Source organism: Pristis pectinata, chromosome 1, assembly GCF_009764475.1.
Source record: "Pristis pectinata isolate sPriPec2 chromosome 1, sPriPec2.1.pri, whole genome shotgun sequence".
Classification (NCBI taxonomy): Eukaryota; Metazoa; Chordata; class Chondrichthyes; order Rhinopristiformes; family Pristidae; genus Pristis; species Pristis pectinata.
Window position 1 is genome coordinate 31,251,204 of NC_067405.1, and position 26,924 is coordinate 31,278,127.

A 26,924-nucleotide genomic window follows, 5' to 3' on the forward strand; every position below is an offset into this window, starting at 1 on the left:
GAAAGATTCAGAGCAAAGAAACAGCCACTACAAAATGACATTTTTAACTACAGAAAATGATAAACATTATGGGTTTTGATCCCTTCTGGGGAGCCAGCCAGCTGCCTTCATTAGATGCGTTATATCTTTGCCACAGACTTTCAGCTATGTCTCATCCATCTCTCATGAGATTTATGCTTTTAATGCCCAAAAATGCAGAACCAACACAAATTTTAATTGCTACTAGATGCTACATAACAATTGTAGTTTCCATTGATTTCTTCTTCAGCTTTTACTCAGTAATTTTTTTTATTATTAAAATTGTTGTTTTCTAGTATTTTGACATGAAGGTCAGATTGTTTCTCTAACCCATTTTGTCAAGTGCAGAGGAGGGATGTTAAATGACTAATAGGGATGCATCTAGCCCTAATTGAACTAACTATGGCATGCCTCTGATGAACGATGCAACATATTCAATTTGAGAGGAAAGACAAATTATTCCCAAGGAACTAAATAGGCTTTTTTCATCTCTCTGCTTTGCCCATTTTCTACAAGCTTTCAACAACAGCTTCTTTGCCACCATCTGTAGCCCGTGGAAGTTTAGGTGAGATGCCTCATTAGTACTGACGGTCACCTTCACAGTGTTGCTCATGGAAACACAATTTATTAACAGGATGGCGTATCAGTGTTTCCCCATTATTGTGGAGCTGAAGTCACAGGCATAAAGCTTAACACGCCTCAAAGATCTTTCACATAATTGATAGCCTTGATATCAGAGAGCTAACTACACTCGTGGATCTTGTGAAATATAATTTTATAAATAACTAGCATTATAAACGTCTCATTCAAGAATACCTACATTAGCTTTGTAAAAATATACTTGTGGAGAATTCTACCATTGAAATTTCCAACTGATGAGCCAGCTGCATTCACATGTAATCTCATACAATTATGGTGTCAAAGCCTCATGCATTCTTTGCTCTTTAACATCTATGAGTCAGGAGGTAGTGTGCTCAAGTCCCACTCTGGAGGTTTAAGAAGATGGTCTTAGGTGGCACTTGAAGAATTGCTGTAATGCTGAAGGTGTTGGTGTCATGGTGAGGAGTTAAATCAAAGCTCTGTCTTCACCCTCAAGTGGATATAAGTTCTTATTGCATCAGGAGCAAAAGGAGTGTACCAATATTTATCCTTTAATCAACATCACATAACATTTATTTTACAACATATCACTACTTAGCAAAGGTTTGTAATGGTTTAAGGAGTTTGAGAAAGGTTATAAAAAGTACTGTATGAAAGAAAGGTACTTTCTTTGTTTATAAGCTAGTGTGTTTTTTTTACATTTCTGTTTTTCTTTTTGAAATGATTTAAAAGTGTGTTGTGAAAATAATGGAAAATTGATATTATTTAGCGAGCCCCAGAAATCAAACATTGTTAACATGTTCAATTCTTTGCTTTGCAAACTAAGAATTATTGAAGATGCTTCCCATTAAATGTAACTTGTATCCTGAGGCAGAATCAGTAAGGGATATTAGATTTTTGTTTGCCACTGTATGTGGTGCATTTTAAATTTCTGACAAAATAAATGTCTATGGTTATTTCTAGGATACCCTGATTATTATTGCAAATATTGCATTAACATTCCCAATTAAAACTCAGAGATTCATTCATACTATGAAAGGTAAACAAAACTGATATTTTACAGTGAGGCAGCTCAGGTTTTGTGTGAATGTCAGTTGCAGCAAATTTCTGTTGCTTACAAGGTCCTAAGGCATTATGTGTAACAGAAAAGGCATTGTATCTTAACATGTACAAAGATCTTTCCTCTGCTCACTCCATAAATGCAGATGAAGGCAGCCGAGTGCAGGTGGCATTGGAATTCAGGTGGGGATTTCAGGTGAGGGGCCTGGAGGAAAGAGATAGGAAGATTGGTCCAGAGTGGAAATTACAATAAGAGGCATGTTGGGATGTCTGGGTGGTGGTTAGGGAGGAATGGGAATGACACAATTGGGCTCAAATTGGGGCTGTCAAGATTGAGATGTGGTAGTAGTGTAATCCTATTGGAATATGGGGATAGGGGACCTCTAGGAGACCACAGAGTGAGGTAAGTTCTTGATTTAAAGAACAGCTACATGTTATAAGCACAAGAAACCGTATACTCCTCTCTGTTCAGGAAGGTCCCATTTATGTCTCACATTCATTGTGAAGGCTTATTTCTACATACGTGCCCCATTCTGTTGCAACTGAATTTTCCAGAAACAGTGCCTTAATATACCTTGCATGTCATTGGACACCACTTTAAAAATACAGGCACCTCCATGTGTAAGGATCTCAAATGCTCTGAATAGCTAGAAGGGGTTTTGAAGAGAGCACAAGTACACAATTTTCTGACTAAAGTTGTAATGCACAACTTATTTTGTGATGGAAGTCCTTGGCCTGAGTAAGAGTGTGCAGAAGAGCATGGTCACTGGCATAACTATAAAGTGAGAGAATCTGTGAATAATTGAATTCTGAGCATTGATATACAATTTGTTAACATACCGAAATGTCACGTCATGATGCAGCAAATTACAGCTTCTTTGTTGCTGTTCTCTGCAAAATGACTTCCTGATTGTCAATAAATTATTTATTCAATGCAAGAAGGAGGTGAGAAATCTTAAAAGGATAGCTTGGGCTACTCTGAGGCTACATTTAGAAATCAGAAACATAATAGCGGTGGCAGAGATTGACAGCACATCATCGAACCAATCTTCTACACAGTAGCCTCCACTTACCTCACATAATGAGCTCCCAATCAGTCTAACATAATGAGTTCTCCTTATCCTGTCCAATGATTTCTGCACCACTTCAGTCTGAAGCATGATAACTAATCACAACGTTCATTCTATTTCTGCTTTTATGTAACCTAACAGCTCATTTGCTTTCCCCGCAGCATCTGAACGTTAGCTTAATGTCTTGAGCCACTGACCTGATATAAATCCCAAGGTCTCTTTTGCCTTTGTCAATATTTTCCATATCATCCTATAATCTATCTCCTTATTGTCAGGATTTGACTTTCATGCACACTGCCACCAGAACTATGCATTTTATGGTTTCTCAGCAAGTTTTTCATTAAACACATAATCAAAAATTGGGTTAAACTTTTATGCAAACCATGCCAACAATCAACATATGCCAGCATCTTTGGATACTTTACCAAATAATTCTATTGGTCGAGGTTTCATGCAGTGGTATGCCAACCACTGATATTACCACATAAATGCACTAGTCCTGCACTTAAGAGGCTTCCTCAGTGAGAACTCTCATGTAGATACTCATTGGCAATGTCCTAAAGAGTGTCAGGCCTTCCTGATGTTAATCCCTTCATGTGGTGGAGCCAGAAAAAAGCCCTGCTCAACTGAAGGCAGCTTCATTAAAATATTAACTTTCAAAGCCAATTCAAAACATATAAAATTATGTTAACAAACAATTATTCTCTTAAGTTTTTAAAAAAAAGATTAAAACACTGGAAAAGCACCTACCTGGATTTACTTAAATGTTCTAATTGATTAATTTAAAAGATGCATTTACATAATCCCAGGCCAGTCACAGCCATTCCTTTGCATTGAAATGAACACAATTCTGCAGCTAATCATAATAAAAAAAATTGTAAAGTGTGTGTCTGTGCCGTCCTGAAATTCCTGACATATCTGGAGGGCAAATCCTAGCAGTTCAACACAAAACTTCCAATGCTTGTCAGGAAATTCCTGGCCATGGATTGGTTATCCTCATGTGAACATTGAGATGACACCTCAAACCTGTTGTTTGTCTACATGCTACACTGCCTGTAAGGAACTTTCCTGGGTTTGACTTTTCCTGAACCTACTTCCTGCAATATCAGTGTTTGGGGATCTGGTGCAAGATTGTTTCATGTATCTCAGTTGGATACATCTCTCTTTTTGTTGGTAAAGTCTATAGGTGCATCAGAATGCATTTTGAGAGTTTCCAAAAGCATTTATTGTACTTCATTTTCCACTGCAAAAAAATGGAGTTCAATCTAACATGCAAATTCAGTAATTTGAAAATGTGTTCATTGTGATTTTTCAAAAGTATTCTCCAGCTGTGAAGCATGGTCCACAAGGAGCATTTCTCAGGGTATCCTGTGCAGCTGTGAACAAGGATCAATGTTCAGTGACATGCCTTCAGTCTTGTGACCTAATCCAACAAAAAAAAACAAATGGAAATTGAGCAGCTGTGCAGATAATTCAAATGTTAACACTGTTAAGGTTTTGTCACCTTGAAGTCAGACATTTTTTCAGAAAATTTTTAACAGATCTGCACAAAATATAAGGTCACTGGAATCTCGGAATGAAGATGTTGAATTTATGTGCCACCCATTGATTGGACATTATTTATAATTACAATCATCATTACTCATCTCCTGTGTTTGTCTAGCTCAGATTTCAGCTAGACCCCATCCTGACCTACAGTATGCTGTGTTTGTATGTCAAATAATGGTGAAATATTGAACAAAACAAAATGATTCAGTGGATGACTGGGTCAGCATTATCAGTAAAAAAAAGTTTCCGCATTCATTTAAGTCTAAGACAGCAAGTTCACATCTAATCCTATCCTTGGGTAATTCAGCTTTTATTTCTGTCGGTCTGTCATCACGACTTCATTAGTCACCTCAGCCACTAGCACGTAAACTGATACATGTCTAATTAGGCTGCTTGTTTGGAACTGCACTACTGGAGATATGGGCAAATGCTCACTATAAAACTCTTACAAATCAAAAACAATCACTGCAATAGACTCAGACAAGTGCACCACCCTACCCACCCCATCCAAACTCCTGCCCCTTACACTATCACCACTCCAAAAGTCAAACAATAAGAATACCTTTTCTCTGTGGCATTGGACATATGAAGGTCGGAAATAAAAGCAAACATAGTCCGTACAGCTCCATCATTCAGTAAGACCATGGCTGATCCTTTACATCAAGGCCACAATTTTGTTCAAATCTATGTCCATTGGTGTCCAAAAATCTTTTGATCTAAGGCAGAGCCAAATGACATTTGGTCATTAAGACTAACAAACATGAAACATCATGACATGAGCAATTGTGCTCTTTACACCCTGCCTGAAAACATAAAGCCAGCATGTATCCATAACAGGAAAACCCCAACCTGTGTGGTTGATGGCCAAAAATAAGATGGAATCAAGTTCAAAGTCAGAACTACAAAGATGCAAAAAAAAAAGTTGAGATGCAGCACACTTTGAGACCAAAGTATAAAGAGATACAAAGAACATAATTAAACATACAAAATGAGGATCGGAACAAATAATTGCAAGACATCAAAAACATTTAGAAAAATAAGAAGAGAAAGACCAGAGTTAAGAGTTTTATGAACCGTAAAGACGGGGGAGGTAAGGCTTTAATGGAAAATGGGAAACAACAAACTTGTTTAATGAGCACTCTGCCTGTTTTCCCAGCGGAGGCAGAGGCAGAGAGCAAAAAGCTCTTGGTGGCAGGAACACAAATGAAATTCAAGAGCATTTAGTGAGAAAATAATAAGTCTCCATCCACAGGAGTTGATGGCTTCCACTGGAGATTATAGAAAGAAGTAGGTGAGGGATATAAAGATATGTTAGTTTGATGCAGTAGAATGTTGTACTATTGAACTGATACTCTCGAGGCCTTTAATAACAATAAGGTGGTACTAAGGGAGCTGAAGAATTTGAAGTCTGTTAATGAGATAAATCTGCAATAATAAGTTAGTATCAAGAAAATTTTATGAACAGCATAAAACCTGAAGTTATCTTAAAAACCCTTCTGGTTTATTAATATCCTTTGGGGAAGGCAACCACCTGTTCTGGCCCATGTATGACTTCATCTGTGTGTTGCAAAAGATACATGACAAAGTGCATTTTAAGTGCCCTATGAAGTGGCCTAGTAATTCACAGATTCATCAAAACCATATATAAAAAGAATAAAACTGAATATCTGAACATACCACCCAGAATCAGCTTGCGCATTTGAATGCGTGCATAGTAATAGTAAACACGGACCTGCTGATCATGAAAATTTCTCCTTACTCATTTCGGGGAATGTGAAAAATGTGGAAAGCTCTGCCATAAGCAGGCAAAAGTAAAATATGGTCATGTGAATAATATCAATCGGCCAATACTCCAGACTCCTCTGTCACCATCTCTGGGTCTGCCCTGTTTCACAGAACTTGGTCAAATATGGACAACCAAATCCCATTCTGATCCCTACCCTGACTACCCCCTTCCTAGTGAGGTCATTAGTGAATAGTGAGTCATTGTTCCTCTCTGATGGACACTCCTTTGGAAGAATGATTGTCAATAAAGGCAGAGAATGTAATCTCGGTAGGAGACCATAATATCAATTGTGATGTGGCTAAGTGACACCACTGACTAAACAGACTTATCCGATCCACTACAGATGTGTTCCAATGTGTTGTGTGTCACCAGAACAAATTTGCTCAGAACAAATCCAGCAGATCCAAACTTCGGTACTCATGTGGCATTGTGCTTATCAGTTGCTGCAGAATTGTACTCCAGCACAGTCTACAACCTCATAGCTTGAGCTATTCACACCTTGAGTACTGTCAGGTGAGGGGACAAATGCTGATTCATGAGACTATAGAGAGCTTTCTATTCACCTTCTATTACTAAAATGGCACAGTGGTGCAACTAGTAGAGCTGATGCCTCACAGTTCCAGGGATTGTGGGTTCAATCCTGACCTCCAGGGCCGTGTGGAGATAGCACGTTCTCTTGTGACTGTGTGGGTTTCCTCAGGATGCTTTGGTTTCCTCCCATATCCACTTGACAATTGGGAATATTGCCCAGGTATGTCCTGTTCCCAAAAAGGATGAAAAATCTCCAGCGCTACTCTCAATCATCAATACGATGATAGAAAAAATTGTTAACGATGTTTTCAAATGGCATTTATTCACCAATAGCCTGCTTAATTAAGCTCCATTTACTTTAGATCAGCATCTCAATTCCAAACATCACCCCAACTTTGGTCCAAATGGACACAAAGTTGATTTCTAAGGATGATGTGAGAGTGACTGCTCTGAGCATTAAGACAGCAGCTAAATGAATGTGCCATTAAAGATCATAGTAATTGGGAATCAAGAGGAAAACATACAAGTGCCTTGTACATAAGAAACGGTTATGGTTTTGGAGAGTAATTATCATCAGTGGAACAGTCAGTACTGCTTTCTCACAGTTCCAGAACCTAGGTTCAGTCTCAACCTTGAGTGCTGTCTGTGTGGAGTTTCCACGTTCTCTTAATGATCATATGGGTTTTCCCCATGTACTCTAGTTTCTTCCCACATACCCAAGTAGGTTAATTAACTGCTGTAAATTACTAAATTGCACAGCGCAATGGCAAAGGATCAAAGAGGAGTTGATGGGGATATGTGAGGGAGAATGATTTAAAAGAGTACAGGAAAACAAAGGTGGAATGGGGCTAATGGGATTGCTCTATTTGGGGAACTGCTATGGACCCGATGAGCCAAATAACTTCTCTCTGTGTCATTGTTAGTTAAGGTGGTATCTCAGCCACAGGACATCTTTGCAGAAGCTCCTCAAGACAGCATTTCAGACCCAACTATCTTCAGTTGTTTCATCAATAACCTTCCCTTAATGCTATTGAGAATTTGGGATGTTTGCAATTGAATGCAATGTTCAACTTGCAGCTCCTCAGTTCAGAAAGTAGTCCAATCTAATTTTCACACGGCAAAAAGTAGAGGCAATTTGCCCATGAATTTCAACATGGCAAGTAAGATTTATGTTATACAGATACAGGCAATGACCACCTTCAACAAAAAAAAATCAAATGATCTAAACTTGAAAAGGAAGGGTATTATCATCAAATATTCCCAGTGGGATGAAAAATTGACCAGAAACATTTTCTAACAAGCTTTTTGTCATGTATAGGACAAAAATCAGGAGTTTAATGGAAAATTCTCCACTTGACAGCTCCAGCAAAATACAACATGCTCAATATTATTCAGTCAAAGCAAGTTCTTTGACTGACGCCTAAAGCATTCACTCCCTCCACAACTGATCCAGTTTGCTTGCAGTGTGTGCCAAGTACAAGTTGCACTACAGCAACTCCCAAAGCCATCTCTGACAGCATTTCACAAACCCATGATTGAAACCACTTAAAGCAAGGATGGGGTAGTACAGAAATGCCTTACCCGCCAAACTCCCCTGGAATCAGCAAACATCCTCACCTAAGAATATATTGCTTTTCCTTAATCCTCATTAGATAATATCCTGGAACTCCTGAACCAATAGCACAGTGCATGTGGTTCATTGCCACTTTCTAAAGGGTTATTCATGTTGACACTAATCGCTGACCTTGTAAATGATATCCAGATCCCATAAAATCAGAAGAATATCCTTCACCTGATTGAATACAAAATATTACCCTTTTTTTACTTCCACGGCAAAGCATGTCAAAGCATTTGTAAAAAGAATTGGCATGTTGAGTGCAGCTTTAGAAGAATACTGATTTGTTCTTTTTCTTGGAATCAAACCCGATTATTCAAGCCTAGCCAGTTAATGTTGAATGTTTTTTCTGAAATCTGTGGATTTGTCTGTTATGTTTTAATTGTTGTGAAGCTATCAAAACAGTCATAACCATTGTATTCTTTAATTAAACATTGTCCTTTTTATAATTCTACTAATTTTTTGCAAATCAAATTATGTTTTGTTTGTGTGATATGCTACTAATCATTATAGAGTGCACATATAACTACTTGTATCACAATCTGATATAAATTTGTTTTGCTTTGTGTTTGTAACATTGAGTGGTTAATAGAACAGCTAGTTTCTGAGGTTTTAAATGGCCTAGATAGCTTTTGATGTACATATTAAATATTTGGCTCCTTCCTAGCACAGATATCATGCTATTTTTTTTTAGTTAATCCACCATTTTGTCTCCTCCCAGAACAGACACATAGAGAAGCAACTGCAATCTATGTCCTCTTTGGCACTATACCATCTGATTTTCATTTTGATTTTCACTTCTCTTTTTTGCTGGGTTTTGGTCATGCTTGTAGAACCAGCTGATGGCAGATTATTGCAGGTATTGAGAAATGTTGAAAAAAGAAATGGATGAAATATTATCTTGTCCCAAGGCAAGGCAGTTCTAACATCCTTTAAGGAAAATCAAAATTGGTCAGCAAGACATTTTAAACAAATAAAATGCCGTATTTGTCCAGAAACTGGTTCAACCTTATTTCAGTGCAGAATAAAAGTAATGAAATTTTCTTTGCATCTCCCTTCAACAACGTTCCATATGTACCATTATTTAAGAAGGGCAGCAAAGACAAGCCAAGGAACCACAGGACAGTGAGTTTGACATCACTGGAGGGGATTCTGAGGGATAGGACCTATCAACATTTGGACATACAAGGTCTAATTAGGGATAGTCAATGCAGGCTTTGTGAGTGAGTAATCATATCTGACAAATCTAAGAGAGATTTTTCAAAGAAGATAGATGAGGATAGGTCAGTAGACATTGTCTAAATGGACTTAAGCAAGGCCTTTGCAAGGACTTATATGGCAGGCTAGTCTGGAAGGATAGGTTGCATAAGAACCAGGGAGAAATAGCTAATCGGATTAGTCATTGGCTTGATAGCAGGAAGCAGAGAGTGATGGTCAAAGGTTGTTTCTTGGGCTGGAGGCCTATCTCTAGTGGTGTGTCATAGGAGTCAGTGCTGGGACCTTTGTTGTTTGTTACTTATATAAACAATTTGGATGGTTAGTAAGTTTGCAAATGATACTAAAATAGGTGGTATCGTAGACAGTGAAGAAGGTTATTAAAAATTACAGGGGGATCTTGATCAGCTAGGTAAGTGGACTGAGGATTGGCAAATGGCTTTCAATTCAGATAAGTGCAAAATATTGTATCTTCGGAAGTCAAACCAGGGTAGGACTTGTACAGTGAATGGTTGGGCCCTGGGAAGTGTTGTGGAAAGAGGGACCTAGGAGTACAGGTACATATTTTGATGAAAGTGGTATCACAGATAGACAGGGTAGCGAAGAAAGCGTTTGGCACACTGGCCTTCATCAGTCAGGGCACTGAGTATAGGAGTTGGGACAGTATGTCACAATCGTACAAGATGTTGGTGAGACTGCACTTGGGAGTATTGTGTGCAGTTTTGATCACCCTGTTACAGTAAAGACATCATTAAACAATGGAGAGAATGCAGAGAAGTTTTACAAGGATGCTGCCAGGACACGAGGGCCTGAGTTATAGGGAGAGGTTGGGCAGGCTAGGACTTTATTCCATGGAACATATGAGATTAAGGGGTGACCTTACAGAGGTGTATAAAATCAGGAAGGGCATAGAGAAGGTAAGCGTACATGGTCTTTTTCCCAGGGAAGGGGAAATTAAAACTAGAGGACAAAGGTATAAGGTGAGAGGTTAAAGATTTAAAAGGGACCTGAGAGGCAACTTCTTCAAGCAGAGGGTGGTGTGTATATGGAATGAGCTGCCAGAGTGAGAGTGGTGTAAGAAGCTGGGATTTGTTAGGTGGAAGTGACAAAGGGCTGAAGAAGATGGAATCTGATAGGAGAGGACAGTGGATCATGGAATGAAGGGAAAGAGCTGAGGAGGGGAACTGGAGAGAGGAACGTGTGGGTGATGGGCAGACCAACAGGGTGAGTTGAGGCGGGTACAATAACAACATTCAAAAGACATTTGGTTAAGTACATGGATAGGAGGCATTTAGAGGGATATGCTAAATGCAGGCAAATGAGACTAGTGTGGTCAGCATGAATGAATTGGGCTAAAGGACCTCTTTGTCTGCTGTATCACACTATGACTCTATGGAGAATTTTGAACAAATATATTTAGATAATTTATGTACATCATTATGTTGTACAATCAAGATTTAAGATGTAAATTTAACCTATTACTCGTTTGTAGAAACCACAGTAAACATTTTCTGGAGTCTTGTGAGTTACAACTGAATACTTTCTGCATGCCTTCAAAAGAAATATTGCAGCAAGGATTCCACTGTGGTTTGCTGAAGTGCTATTACATTCTACTAAATTATCTTTAAATGGTGCACCAGTTAATAATAGAAAATGCTGACAGCTTAAGACTAGCTTTCAATAGATTTAGTGGTGAATAGACTAAGTTGAGCTCTGTAGTATTTAATTTTTAAGCTGGTGTGCAGCCACACATATCTGAGATGGGGAGCAGGATGACAGGAAATGCACCTAATGCCAGCTTGGCACAAGGGTTAGTATATGCCCGACAACTGACGTAGCATCTAAAGCAACAGGATATGGATTCAAATCAGTGTGCAATGCTGATTTGATGCCAGTGCTACTATTTTTGAACTCCCCATTGCAGCCCAGCACCTCACACAACTGAATGATATTAAACTGAATGTAAGATTCCACAAATGCCCGCCACCGTCACCCCTCCAGAGGTTTTCAAAGAAAAGATGAACCACCTTTTGTATCAACTGTGGCACTTTCACTCAGACTGGTTTCATGTCTCTCTCTAAGGGCTTGTCCACAAAATTCTAGGCTGGCAACCTAGTGCAGTACTGAGGGAGTGCCATAAAGTTGGAGGTGGTGCCATCTTTTGGATGAGACTTTAAATGAACTCTGTCACATTTCTCAGTTTCTGTATTGTCTGCTGCTTGGTAAGTTTTACGATTATGTCTCTCCCACAAATACTCCCTCCAGTCCTCACATTATTGCCTCTTCAGCCACAATCCTTTCCTTTTGCTGAGGGGGCCTCTGTCTTGCTGGGTTATGTCTGTTATTTCAGGGTCTGTATGCTGCTCAGTTGAAGCAAACCCATGTTTGTGAACAGAGTACATCCTCCTCAATGCAGCCAGTGTAGCGTTTGATATTAAGTTCACATATGATGTGTGCATATAAAATAAGATGATTTCTTCAATATTCTGATCTGTCTTAGCTACACTTTGCAGCAATGTTTTATCTTTTTCATTTACAGCCTAAATCCTCATGAAATCTTCAAGTAAATATTTCCAAACCATAGCTCGTTTTTGTTTCTATGAATTTATATCTTTTGGGACTGGTTTGTCAACACACAAACACCTTGTTGATTGCAAGGGATTTAAATTCATGGAGAAAAGGAGGCCATTCTTGCGGAGATAAATTCAAATAAAGGTGCCAGAGATGAAAGGCATACATTCTACTTCTTGCATCACCCAGTCCTCTTGAAGATCAGGATCCTACCTTAATATGGTTCTTCTTGTGGTTTGGTAAATAAATAAGAAAATATTAATATTTTCACGCTATCATAGACAACTAAAATTGGGCAATTTGGACAATAAGTATTGCATACCATTAACTAGATATTTAAATGCTGTGAAAATGTGTCCCACTGCACTGAAGGAAAAGAAACTGCATTGAAATGATACCATCTGATATATATATTAAAGTGATGTCGTAACATAGAAACAGAGCATTTGTGCCATTCGGCAGTTCAACTCCTGACTTTGGCCATCACAAGTCCATGATGGGATTTCAGGTTCACAGATTTAAAAAGCCAATCTGTCACAAAGCACGAGGCTGAAGTTCTGAAACATGCCTGTGACAAGAAAGCTTATCTGAAAAGCATTGAATTACATAATTATTCCCTAATTGCTATCAAAAGGGGGGAAACAAAGGCCTGCAGATGCTGGACTGCAGATCCTTGCTATCAAAGGGGCACTGGATATAAATAAATTTTGAAATAATAAGGAAACTCTCACATTTTATTTTTCAGTACGCCATACGATATCTAAAATTCATGCCAAATTAAGAATATTGTTTGGCTTCACTCACAAGGCAATTATTTGTCCTGTGGCTCACCTTAATATTTCTAGGGTGCTGATACATGTTGCTCACCCATTTCTCATTGATGAATACATAAGGTTACTTTCATCTCTGGCAGTAGCCCTATTATAACTCAGTTACCTAGATTCATGAATGCAGCCAGAAATCCACAACTCTTTGTGTGCCAAAGCCATTGACAGCCCGGTCAACCCAGCAAAATCCTGCTCACTATCATCTGGGGATGTGCCAAAATTGGGAGAGCTCTCCCATACACAGGTTGTGCAATAGCTCAATTTCCCACTTGTATTGATAATGAGACGTACATAAATCTTCCATCACCAACACTGGATCCCAATTCTCCAAATTTTAATGTCCACTCACTCTATCCTACCCCATTCCTGACTCGGCTACACTTCAGGTTCTCCAGATCCTTTCACACTGGCTTTATTATCATCCCCTATCTTATTTTGACCACGGATGGACATGTTTTATCTACAGATCTACATCTCTCTCTCACTCTCTCTCTCTCTCTCTCTCTTATTTGCCAAAACAAAATTTATTCACACTAGTTTAAAGTAATTATCTATAACACTGAAATTATCATCAAGTTATATTACCCCCTCCAGTATTGGATCATATGAGTATATTCCCTGCCTACAATTGCTTTGTTTCCACGAGACCAGAAGGAGAACATCACCAAGCATGGACGCCTATCTAATCTGGTGGTGATGCAAGGCTCCAGCCAAATGGATCCCTCTCTAAAATGAAGTTAAGAGACTATACTCTAACCCCCATTCACTCTTCTCAAAGGTCTTGTGTTGCTTTTGTCTCTCAACCACAAAAAAGAATCAATTCCTCTGGTAATTAATACCAATGTTTGCACAAAAGTAGCCTCAATATTGAGAATATTGTTTTCCTCTTAGATTGATTAGATCTGATCATATCTTCGTGTTTCTTTGCCAAAATGCTATTCTCACTTGCTCAGTAGAAATAAGTTGTTTTGTCTAGCTGACACCTGCCGTGAATTTGCTTATCTGTCAAGTGCTATTTTCTTACAACCTTCAATTCAAAGGTTGCATTTTTGATCTTAGCCTCTCAGTCTAAGTCTCTTTTCCAATCATTCCTTTCCTTTCAGCTGTTTCAAAGTTTCTAGCAGTTGAATCACCTCCAATGCATATCTTTAAACAATTGCACTTATGGGTTGTTGTTGGTTTCCTTGAGAAGGGAATGATTGCCTTTCCACTTGAACCACTGCAGATAATGGTGGTCATGCTATTTTCACAACATTGTTATGTTGGGAGTAATAGAATAAAGAATGTCCATCTTAGTGGTAAAGGTTGTAAGGAGGAGAGAAGCTGTCAAAATGACTTGGGTGTAATGTATCTTGTAGATTGTGCATACTGCAGCACATTACATTAATGGTAAAGGAGTGGATACTGAATACACTTATTAACACTTTGATCTTATTATTGCTATAGAACATAGAACAGTACAGCACAGAACAGGCCCTTCAGCCCATAATGTTGTGCTGACATCGTTATTCCCTCCTTTCTGCAGAATGCCCATATCCCTCTATTTTCCTTTCATTCATGTGCCCATCCAAGCCCTTCTTGAAAGCCCCCAATGAGTTTGCCTCCACCACCCTATCAGGCAATGCATTCCAGGCATCCACCCCTCTCTCAGCAAACAATGTACCCCTCATATCTGTTCTGAACCTACCCCCTTTCACCTTAAGAGTGTGCCCTCTGGTATTGCTATCTTGCTACCCTGTGTGTATTATACAGTTACTAAGAATGACTTGCATTTATGAAGCACCTTTCACACCTTCAGAACATTGCATGGTGCTTTGAGACCAATGTATTACGGGAAATGCAGTGCCAACATGTACACAGTCAGTCCCTGGCACACTGCCATGTAAATTTCCTTAAATAGAACTTGTTCATTCATATTCTGGGCATCTGCATTACCCTGTATGTTTAAATAGATTTCTTTTCAGAATTCTTTTTTCATTCTAATCAATAAATGCTTAGACAAAGTTAGGAAATGTTTGACCATAATTTTTCCTCTTTCTGCCAGACTTCATTCAGGTCCTTTTTTGCCTTCAGCTGAAAATGAATTTCACAGATCAGTAAATTATTACTGAGCCTTTGGAGGAATATCAATCACACGAAAAAGAAACAGTGCACTGTTTATGTACCTCACTATCACCAGTGATCAGTTCAAAAAATTCTAAATGCAAATAAGAAAGTCTAAGACTGCTTGTGTAAATGTTAAAATTCTAACTAACACGGCTGATGATGCAGGAGTGACATCTGGACGCAGCTGACCAGTCATGGGTGGTAGGCTTCAAGCTTGTTTGTGTAAATGACTATTTCATAAGGTGCTGCCGGAGCTCTGAACTACCGAGACACTAGTTTATTTGTAAATACAACACAGCCATATGCTAAATTAACCAAATGTTTTACATTTCTTCTTGAGCAACAGTTATTTGCCTGTAAATGTACTTATTCATTTGTTCAGTTTTTCCATGTATCCAAACTGATGCTGACATGCATTTTGTTAGTAATGTATTCTTTTCCATTACCAGTTTGGAATGAAAGCACCTGCTCCTATATGAATTTCTCCCAGTCGATTTATCCTAAATTACTCTACTCAGGCAGCAAATAGACCCGCACTGGACCTATGCATTCGCATACACGTATCTGTCACTTTGTGGGCCTTTCATGGCAATGCACTGGAGAATCCTTGCTGCAAAATAAACTCTTATTCTAACTCTGATATCAATCTTAACTCTAGAAATATTTAAGATATTTCATTAAAATACTTTATGCCATGTAACGTTTCTCCAAAGAATTGCATCACCTGCAAGCTATGTAATTTAAGCAATATTAATTCTGCAAGTACACACACTTCAAATCAAGCGACATCATGTGAACATCAAGTGCACTTTTCTCTTAAAAAATCAGAAATTAGAATGGGGAAGGTTATTATGACCAAAACTACACAGGCCATCGCAAAAGCTGTGACTGTTCTGCCTCTGCAATGTATCTTGTGGCTAGTGGACACTGCCAAAGTACTTGCAACGGTGGAGGACAAACTAAATGTTTAAGGTGGAGGCTGAAGTTGAATAAAACCAGAAAATGCTGGAAGCTCCACAAATCAGGCAGTATCTATGAAAAGAGAAAGCAAGTCAACTTTTTCAGGTCCAGATTTATTCCAGTTCTGACAAAGGGGTTTGGACTTGAAACATTAACTCTTTCTTTCTCCACAGACGTTGCCTGACCTACTGAGAGTTTCTAGCATTTTCTGGTTTTATTTCAGATCTCCAACACCTGCAGCTTTTTTTCTGATTTTCCTGTACTGGGCCACTTTTTCCAGGTCAGGTTGGTTTAGTGCTGCAGTTATCAGGGCAATTGGAGAGTATGCAGTTACATTTCTGACAGGTTATGTGCATAGTGAAAAGCCTTTGGAGAGTCAGGAAGTGCTTATTTACTGGAGAACACCTCCAACCCGCCTTTGCAGATAAAGAAATTATCTGGTCCAATTAAGTTTCTGATTAATAGTGTCTCTCAGCATCTGTGCAGGGGGAGGAGGAAGATGGGTGCTGTGAATCTGACAATTATAGATGTCATATTATTTCAGGGGGAAGTTTCTTGAATCTCCTGTTAGAAATGGTGCTTCCTGGCATTTGTAAAATAAATTTTGCTTGTCTTTTATCAGAGAAAGCTATGATTTGATCCCAATTTTTACTGCTTGGGTCCCCAATTTTTACTAAGTTTAACCACAGAATGTATCATTATCTTAAACATTGCAAATATGACCTAAAAGCTGGGATGTTGATCAAGAGTAAACATCCCAATGTGTGAAAGAGAGGTATTAAATGAAACAACTGAATGTGGTTGGGTTGACGTGAGGAATTCCTCCAGCCATGCCTTGGAGCAGAGATGACAGGCAGCCCAGTGCCAAAACTATGCTTTTTTTTTGAAGGGCGTGATTCTAGTCAGTGGCATGTCTTCCCATTTTGATTTCCACTGACTTAGGCTTTACTGTGACTTCATGATTCCACTTCCAGTCCAATTTTAACTTCATATTAGGTTTGGTCATATTCAGAAGTTCAGCACTTTTGTCCGTAACTGGACCAAGTTTGTAATGAGGCAGCTGCTACTGAAAGAACAAAAACTGAACATCAGCGAGCAAGTTATTCGTGAACATCCATCAATAACTTCCATCACATAGCTGTTTGTTGAGAACAGGTTGTTGGGGTAGTGGTTGCCTGGATGTGGTTTGTCTGCTTTTCGTGGACCAAGCAAAGTCCAGACCACTCTCTATATGGTTGTGTAAATGCCAACATTGAAACAGGTTGGATAGATACGTGGCTAGTTTTGGAACACATCTTCCACAACACAGAGGTAGATATTTCTCTTTCCATAGATGCTACCTAACCTGTTGAGTATTTCCAGAATTTGTTGATTTTACTTCAGATTTCCAGCATCTGCAGGTTTTTTCTTTGATTTTCATTTCTCGATAAATTACAGATTGTATCAGCACAAAAGAGTTATACAGCACACAACAGGCCCTTCAGCCCAACTCATCCATGCCAACAAGTCACCTACCTGAGCTAGTCCTATTTGCCTACATACGGCCCATATTGCTCTAAACCTTTCCTATCCATGTACCTGTCTAAATGTCTTTTAAATGTTGTACCCACCTTTGCAGCTTCCTCTCACAGCTCATTCCATATATGCAGCAGCCTCCATGTGGAAAAAAGTTCTCCCTCATATTTCCTTTAAATATTCCCCCTTTCACCTTAACCGCATGCCCTCTACTGACTCCCCTACTCTGAGAAAAATTCTGTGAACTTTCACCTTATCTATGCCTCTCATGATTTTAAATGCCTCCATAAGGTTACCCCTTATCCTCCTGTGCGCCAGGCTACAAAGCCCCAGCTAGCCAGTATTCCCTTATAACTCAGTCCCAGTAACATCCTTGTTCATCTTTTCTACAGCCTTTCCAGCTTAAGAACATCTTTCCTATAGCTAAGCAACTACACACAATATTTGAACATTAAACATTGAACATTGGCATGAACATTGAATTCTCCCATTTTAAGTAACTCCTTCAATTCCCCCCCCACACACCCCCCAACCATGCCTCTTCTTTTCTTCCCTTTCCTAGCCTATCACTTTTTTTCTATCCTTTTTTCTTCCTTACCTTTGACCCATCCCCCAGTGGATCTGCTCTCTCCTTCTCCCCAACACCTGCCTATTGCTATCTCTTACCTGCATCTACCTATCACCACTTTGTGCCCACCTCGCCTCCCCCCTTTTGTCCACCTATCACTGCTTTGCTTTTCCCTCCTATTTATTCGGCTTTTCCTATCTCCAATCCTAAAAAAGTGTCCTGACCTGAAACATTGACCACCTGCTTTTCTCCACAGATGCTGCCTGACCTGCTGAGTTCCTCCAGCATCATAACGTTTTTCATCTACACGCAATATTTCAAGTGCAATCTCACCAATGTCTTGTACAGCCGTAACATAATGTCCCAATTCTTGGCCCACTTTCCATTTGATCTAGATCTGCAATTCACATCATGGATGCCTGTTTTGGAAACGCTAGATTTTTTCTCAATCTATATCATTTAGCAAAATGGGGTAGCCCCAGACATGAAGAAGGATGTCATCAATGTGACAGATCGCTTTTGTCTCCATCAAGTTTGTGCAGTGTTCATTCTTTCTCTTATCATTGTGGGCAAGCTTATGTTTGGCAGCTAAATTAATGAGGATGATATACAACAGCATGTTCCTTTTAAATTGGTTCTGTGCAGATCCCAGTTTGGCAGTATTGTTAACAATACTGTTATTGAGCCATTCTTTGAAATTGCCATTGAATTCTCCATTGTAAAGTGCACTATGTGACCTTGCTATTCTCAGTATTCAACATGAACTCAGCATCAGCTGAGGGAAGAAGGATATTTGGTGATAATCAGAGGGAGGTTTCCTTGCCCATGTTGAGATGGTGCAATGAAATGTCATGCATTTCACAGTCCTACCATCTGTTGTGGGTTGTTCTTGCCAATGGGGAAAGATGGGGATGGTGATGCAGGAGTCCGGTGCATTATCTGAAATGTGTGATTCTGTAATTTTATTGGTTACCTAATCTGTGTGAGATGTCACCTAATTTTGTTGCACGTTCCCAGGTGGAAGTGCAGAAGACTTTTTGTTATTAACTGGACTGGCTGTGCCTTTTCCATGTTCAAATCAAATGCGTAGAATAATACCTGGTCGTCCATTTAGTTTTACATTTACAGTGACTTTGTATTGTAGTTGACTGCATCTGAGTGGGTTGCTAGGCCACTTCAGAATGGAGTTAAGTCAATATTTCTGGAGGCACATGAAGGCCAGACTGGTTCAGGACATTGAGCTTCCCTCCCTAAAGGACAGTAAGGAGTCAGTTTTTGTCAGATATTCTGTTTGCGATCAGTCTCTATCATTGATTGTGGCTTTTCTTTAAGGTCTTCAAAAGTAGGCAATTAATCACATTTTCCATGATTGCAGTTGAAGTAATCCTGTTCTGTATTCTGACATGCAATGACAATAGACAGAGATTATTAAATACTTCATTTATTGTTTTGAATTACGATCTGAGAGAAGAAATTTTGTATTATATATCTCCATGCAGAAGATCCATTGAGATAAAATTGAATAACAGCACTGCACCCGAATAGCATATTTGTAAAGAAAACTACTTGGATCCATTTCTTTGATAAAGTTGATAAATGTCTTACAAGATGCAGTTTGTGTTATCCTGAAGATGTTATGGGATATTTAATATGATTGGTACTTAGCCATCGAAGTAGCATATCTTTTAAGTTCTTTGTTACAGATCAGTTCACGGCAGAAATGAGGTGTGAAATAGCCCAGGGAATCGTTTGAAAGAATTTTATTCAATGAATAATTTTGAGCTCAATTCTATTAGAAGGCAGTACCACATGTGGATCTGGTTAATAGGTGCAAAAATTGTCCTTTGTAATTGACCAGCATGGAATAATTTTTAAGCTTTGCATGGCAGGCTTGTCAATAATTACTATAACTACCATGGCTGAATTTTGAATGATTTATTATAAGTATCAAAGCTGAAAGAATCCATAAAACACAGCAGCACATATTAAGTTATACATAGAAATAATTATTTTGAAAGAAGCAAATGGCTATTTCAGGTCGACTGGTTCATCACAGACATTTAATCCATTGTTATTTGACCTTGAACAATGGCTGCTCTAAACTAAAAGAAAGAAATAATCTGACAAGGTTCTTATAGTTATGCTGCAAAGGAAGTTTACCCCAAAACTAACAATGCATCTTCACGGTGAAATTGTTCAGAGTAATCCACAACTGTAAAAAAGAAACCTAAAAGAGAACACACAAAAAATTATAAGGAAACTGTTATGCTTCCCATATAGTCTACTGCTTCCACAGGTCTACTACAACCTGCCTTTAATGACATTCATTTTTTTCACCACATGAGTAAGGTGAATAACTGTAGACAAACATGCAAAAGGTCATACTGGCCCCAGAACGTAATGAAATGAAAATACTACAATAGCAATCTTACACAACAATCTATGTCATTCAAGGCATGACTGGTTGTGTTCACAGATGACATTCCCATAACATCACATTAGTCTTAGTAAGATTGAAAATGTAACCTTCTGTAGAACATTTATTTGACCACTATTTATTCTAATCTGTAGGACCAAAATCTTCTAAACTAGATTTTCAATCAACTACTTGTAAACTGAAGTTAATCAGCAATGCACCAATTACTTGTAGGTCATCTATTCCAATACCTTCTTGTTGACGGATTAATTGAAATCACCTTTTAAATCTACATAGTCCCCTGCCTTCAGAATGTAACAATTTCCATCACATTCTCTGTAAATTGTGACCTGGATTTTTACTAAAAAAAATCATCTCTCTCCCCCACCTCCAAAACAGAAAGAAATTAAACACTCCATACAGAAGTAATCAATTTACTGATAGGTTTCACAGTTAGAACTTGAATTATTTTAATGAGAATTAAAGTTAACTAACCATATGTCTATATACTGGAAATTGAGGTTAATAATCAGAAACATTCAGGAACAGTGGAAACTTAGTACTTTTGACAGCTGACTAAGCTAGGATGAATAGTTTAGATGAATATCTGGATTTTCCGCACTTCTATTTGCTAGGCATATTCTAGCCCTTCCAAATGATGGATTTTACATCAAGGAGATCCTCTGCTACACTGGTCCCAGCTGATGAGGTCTGGGCCAGCTTCTCCAAGGAATTATCATTGAGGGTTCAGCACAAGGTAATTGCAGGATTATTAAACATGAGAGTAGCAAGATCAGCCAAACCTAGCAAATTCAAGGTCATTTATCCTGTGAAAAGATCTCAGAGGTATCCTTTTCATTTCACTTTTTTTGTAGTTCTTTTCAAAGCACCATCATCCTTTGAAGTTAGAACAGCTCCATGTCTATCATAGCATACTTTTTTTCTTTTCATTTGTTAATAATAAGCATAAACTGTAGAACCTTCAGAATAGACCCTAGGAAAATAAGAAACTTAAAATTAACCAGACATTAGAATTATAGAGTACTACAGCACAGAAACAGGCCCTTCAGCCCACCATATCTATGCAACCATTTTGCACATTTACACAAATCACACCTAACTGCATTAGGACTGTGTCTATTTAAGTATCTGTCTAAATGCCTCTTTAAACCAGTTTGCGAGGGGGATGGGAACCGAAGGAGTAGGTCAGAGGAAGAAGGGGATGGGGAAAAGTCAGATCTAACAGGTAGAGAGGCTTTGAGGAAGGAGAAGCAGAGTACAGGCTATAAAAGTAGTAAGGTGGATGGGCTAAATTGCATTTACTTAAATGCAAGAAGCATCAGGAATAAGGGAGATGAACTGAAAGCTTGGATAAGTACATGGGACTACGATATTGTGGTATCACAGAGACATGGCTGACATCAGGGCAGGAATGGATATTGAATATTCCTGGTTTTCAGTGTTTTAAAAGGGATAGGGAGGGAAGGAGAAGAGGAGGAGGGGTGGCGATACTGGTCAGGGACACTATTACAGCGGCAGAAAGGGTGGATAATCTAGAAGGATCCTCTCTAGAGTCAATATGGGTGGAAGTTAGGAACAAGAAAGGAGCAGTTACTCTACTGGGAGTATTCTATAGGCCTTCTGGTAGTAGTAGGGATACTGAGGAGCAGATTGGGAGGCAGATTTTGGAAAGATGCGAAAATAACAGGGTTATTATAGTAGGAGACTTCAACTTCCGAAATGTTGATTGGCACCTGCTTAGTGCCAAAGGTTTAGATGGGGCGGAGTTTGTTAAGTGTGTACAGGACAGATTCCTGTCACAGTATGTTGACAGGCCGACTAGAGGGGATGCCATATTAGATCTAGTTTTAGGTTATGAACCGGGTCAGGTGACAGATCAGGTGGGTGAGCATTTGGGGGACAGCGACCACCGCTCCATAATCTTTAGAATTGTCATGGACAGGGATAGGAGCAAAGATACAGGAAGATATTTAATTGGGGAAAGGTGAATTATGGGGCTATAAGGCAAGAACTAGAGGGTGTAAATTGGGGTGAGATTTTTGAGGGGAAATGTACTATAGAGAGGTGATCGATGTTCAGGGATCTCTCGCTGGATGTTAGGGATAAATTTGTCCTGGTGAGGCAGAGAAGGAATGGCAGGGTGAAGGAACCATGGGTGACAAGGGAGGTGGAACAACTAGTTAGGAAGAAGGCGACAGCATACATAAGGTGTAAGCAGCAAGGATCAGACAGGGCTCGTGAGGAATATAGAGTAGCAAGGAGGGAACTTAAGAAGGGGCTGAGGAGAGTGAGAAAGGGACATGAAAAGGCTTTGGCGAGTAGGGTTAAGGAGAATCCCAAGGCTTTTTACTCGTACAGGAAGGGCAGAAGGATGGCTAGAATAAAGGTAGGTCCGATTAAAGACAAAGTTGGGAAGATGTGCCTGGAAGCTGTGGAAGTGAGTGAGGTTCTCAATGAATACTTCTCTTCAGTATTCACCAAGGAGAGGGGTCTTGATGATGTTGAGGACAGTGTTGGTGAGGGTAATGTTCTAGAGTATGTAGATATCAAGAGAGAGGATGTGTTGGAGCTGTTAGAAAATATTAGGACAGATAAGTCCCTGGGCCTGACAGAATTTTCCACAGGCTGCTTCATGAGGCGAGAGAGGAGATTTCTGAACCGTTGGCTAGGATCTTTGAGTCCTCATTGTCCACGGGAATGGTACCAGGGGATTGGAGGGTGGTGAATGTTGTCCCCTTGTTCAAAAAAGCTAGTAAGGATAGTCCAGGGAATTACAGACCAGTGACCCTTACTTCTGTGGTGGGCAAGCTGTTGGAAAGGATTCTTAGAGATAGGATCTATGAGCATTTAGAGAATCATAGACTGATTAGGGACAGCCAGCATGGATTTGTGAAGGGAAGATCTTGCCTCACTAGCCTGATAGGATTCTTTGAGGAGGTGACCAGGAAGATTGATGAGGGTACTGCAGTAGATGTGGTCTACATGGATTTTAGTAAGGCGTTTGACAAGGTTCCGCATGGTAGGCTTCTTCAGAAGGTCAGAGGCCAAGGGATCCAGGGATGCTTGGCCATGTAGATTCAGAATTGGCTTGCCTGTAGAAAGCAAAGGGTTGTGGTGGAGGGAGTGCATTCAGATTGGAGGGCTGTGACTAGTGGTGTCCCACAGGGATCGGTTCTGGGACCTCTACTTTTTGTGATATTTATTAATGACTTGGATGAGGGGGTGGAAGGGTGGGTTAGCAAGTTTGCAGATGACACAAAGATTGCTGTGGATAGTGTGGAGGGCTGTTGAAGCTTACAGAGGGATATTGATAGGATGCAGAGCTGGGCTGACAAGTGGCAGATGGAATTCAATCCAGAGAAGTGTGAGGTGGTACACTTGGGACGGACAAACTCCAAGGCGGAATACATGGTAAATGGCAGGATTCTGGGTAGTGTGGAGGAGCAGAGGGATCTAGGGGTTCATATCTACAGATCACTGAAAGTTGCCACACAGGTGGATAGGGTAGTTAAGAAAGTTTATGGGATGTTAGCATTTATAAGTCGTGGGATCGAGTTTAAGAGCCGCGAAGTAATGATGCAGCTTTACAAAACTTTGGTTAGACCACACTTAGATTACTGTGTCCAGTTCTGGTCGCCTCATTATAGGAAGGATGTGGAGGCGTTGGAAAGGGTGCAGAGGAGATTTACAAGGATGCTGCCTGGATTAGAGAGTATGGATTATGAGGAGAGACTAAGGGAGCTAGGGCTCTACTCGTTGGAGAGAAGGAGGATGAGGGGAGACATGATAGAGGTATACAAAATATTAAGAGGAATAGATAGAGTAGACAGCCAGCGCTTCTTTCCTAGGACACCAATGCTCAATACAAGAGGGCATGGCTTTAAGGTAATGGGTGGGAAGTTCAAGGGATACGTCAGAGGGAGGTTTTTCACCCAGAGAGTGGTTGGTGCATGGAATGCGCTGCCGGGGGTGGTGGTGGAGGCTGATACATTGGTCAAGTTAAGAGATTGTTAGATAAGTATATGGAGGAATTTAAGATAGAGGGATATATGGGAGGAAGGGGTTTTTTAGTCTTAGGAGTGGTTTGAAGGTCGACACAACATGGTGGGCCGAAGGGCCTGTATTGTGCTGTGTTGTTCTATGGTTTAAGTATAGTGATTGTATCTGATTCACCACCTCCTCTGGCAGCACATTCTAGACGTCAACCACACTCTGTGCAAAAGTAGAAAAAACTTGCCCCTCAAATCCCCTTTAAAACTCCTTCCACTCACCTTAAACCTATGCCCTCTTGTTTTTGATACCCCAGGTTTCTCCATACAGTGGAAGCTGAGGGAGGTTAGCAAGAAGATATGTGCTAATCAGAGTTCTCTAAAGTTTCAGAGAGTAGTGAAAGTTACAGCCCCTTTCAAAAACAGCAGAAGAGAAATGGCAAATATTACAAATCAGTTAATGGATACTATAGTTAATTAACTTTTAGAAAGGAATGACCATCGTGTGATTGACAACCTGAGTTTATGAAATGAACTTTATCATTGTGCAACCAGACTGAATTATTTTAGGAAATAAAAGAAAGTATATACAGTAAGCATATAATGCATCAATTTTTATTGCATTTGTATTTTTAAAGATATTTCATTGTATCACATAAGAGATTTTTGAATATAAAATCAGTAAAGACATACTTGAAGGATAAGCAAAGATAGCAATCTAAAGATTCCTTGACTTGGCAGGTTGGAGCTTCTAGCAGGTTCCACATGTCAGTACTGTAACCTTTCGTGTTCTCCAAATATATATATGACTTGGACATAAAGATTTTAAAATCCAAGCTTTCTAGTCCCAGAAAAAAAAAGAGGGAATGGAAATGTAAGGACATAGGGGAACTGCCAAAAGTTGAGGGAACAAAGCTGTACAGCATTTTGTCTTGGGAGCTGTTCTTTACCAGTAAAATATGGGTCGTCGCTTGTCTCTGGTAGCCTACATACTCATCCCAGAAGGGTAACAAACTACATGGAATCATTTTTAGCACAAACATGCAGCACATTGCAGTGCATAAATGCAAGAGAAAACAAACTGGAAGTAGGAGAAGAAACTTTTGTACATTTAATCCAACATGATTTAAGATGAGAAAAACTTAACAGACATTGTTAACATTTCAATGCAGCATTACAATACTTATCAGTCCTCTGAATGAATACAATCTGGATTACTAAATGTAGAAATTGGTTGAGAAGTGAAGGAGTTGAAAGTTACGGATAGACGAGAAGTGAAGAGCAAGGTAGGCTCACCATAGCTCAATGGCATGAGGCTCCTGCCACTTTAATTCCAGCTACAGCTTATGGTTCAAACCAGACTCTTGCCCAAACTTTCGAGGTAATTGCATGGATACTAGCCAGTGGGAATCTGGAAAGAAAAAAACCCTAACGGAAATGAGAGAAAGATGGTACAGAGCAATATGATGTACTGGTGAGAAACTGACAGACACAGTGGGGAGAAATTGCTTAAATTGTCAACGTTAGTGATATGAGCACACTGGTAAGAACTTTAAGTTGCATTCACCCCTGGCCTCAAGGAACCCACGGGAACAGTTATCAGCTTTAAGGAGTCCAGGTACAAATGTAAGGGTCTATGGCTGATAACTGAAGCTTCTTTGTAGGGTTCAAAGGACCACCCTGTCTTAGCTGCACAAAAACTTGATAAAATAATTTGACTGTCCCAGCACTTTTCTGGGCTTGCTCTTGTGAGACATCTGGTTTCCCTATCACAGACTCTACAGGAGATCAGAATAGACAATAGACAATAGGAGCAGAAGTAGACCATTCGGCCCTTCGAGTCTGCACCTCCATTTTGAGATCATGGCTGATCCTCAACAATCAATATCCTGTTCCTGCCTTGTCCCCATATCCCCTGATTCCCCTATCTATAAGAAACCTATCTAGCTCCTTCTTGAAAGTGCCCAGAGAATTGGCCTCCACTGCCCTCTGAGGCAGTGCATTCCACAAATTCACAACCCTCTGGGAGAAGAAGTTTTTCCTCACCTCTGTCCTAAATGGCCTAGCCCTTATTCTTGAATCATGCCCCCTGGTCCTGGACTTCCCCAACATCTGGAACATATTTCCTGTCTCTATCTTGTCCAATCCCTTAATAATACTGTATGTTTCAATCAGATCCCCTCTCAATCTTCTCAATTCCAGCGTGTACAATCCCAGTCTCTCCAACCTCTCAGCATAAGACAGTCCCGACATATGCATTAAAATTTCACTGGATTCTGAACTGCATCATCAGACTTGATTCTGCATCCTTATGATGTTCTTGAGTACCTAGATTGAAAGTATAAGATGTTGCTTCACCACCACCTGTTAAATGGAGTCAGGTGCAAGTAATACGTATACGTACAAGAGTACCACACTGCCAATGTACAGTATTATAGCTGACACAGTTGTAAGATTAGAATCAACCACATGTGCTTTTCGGTTTTGCCATGGCCACAGGCACAAACAT

General features: G+C 39.6%; 1 protein-coding gene across 1 annotated transcript in view; it reads left to right on the forward strand.

Moving 5' to 3' along the window:
* LOC127580749 (inactive dipeptidyl peptidase 10-like) overlaps nt 1-26,924 on the forward strand; it is a 547,404-nt gene that overhangs the window by 196,937 nt on the left and 323,543 nt on the right. The window lies entirely within an intron of this gene.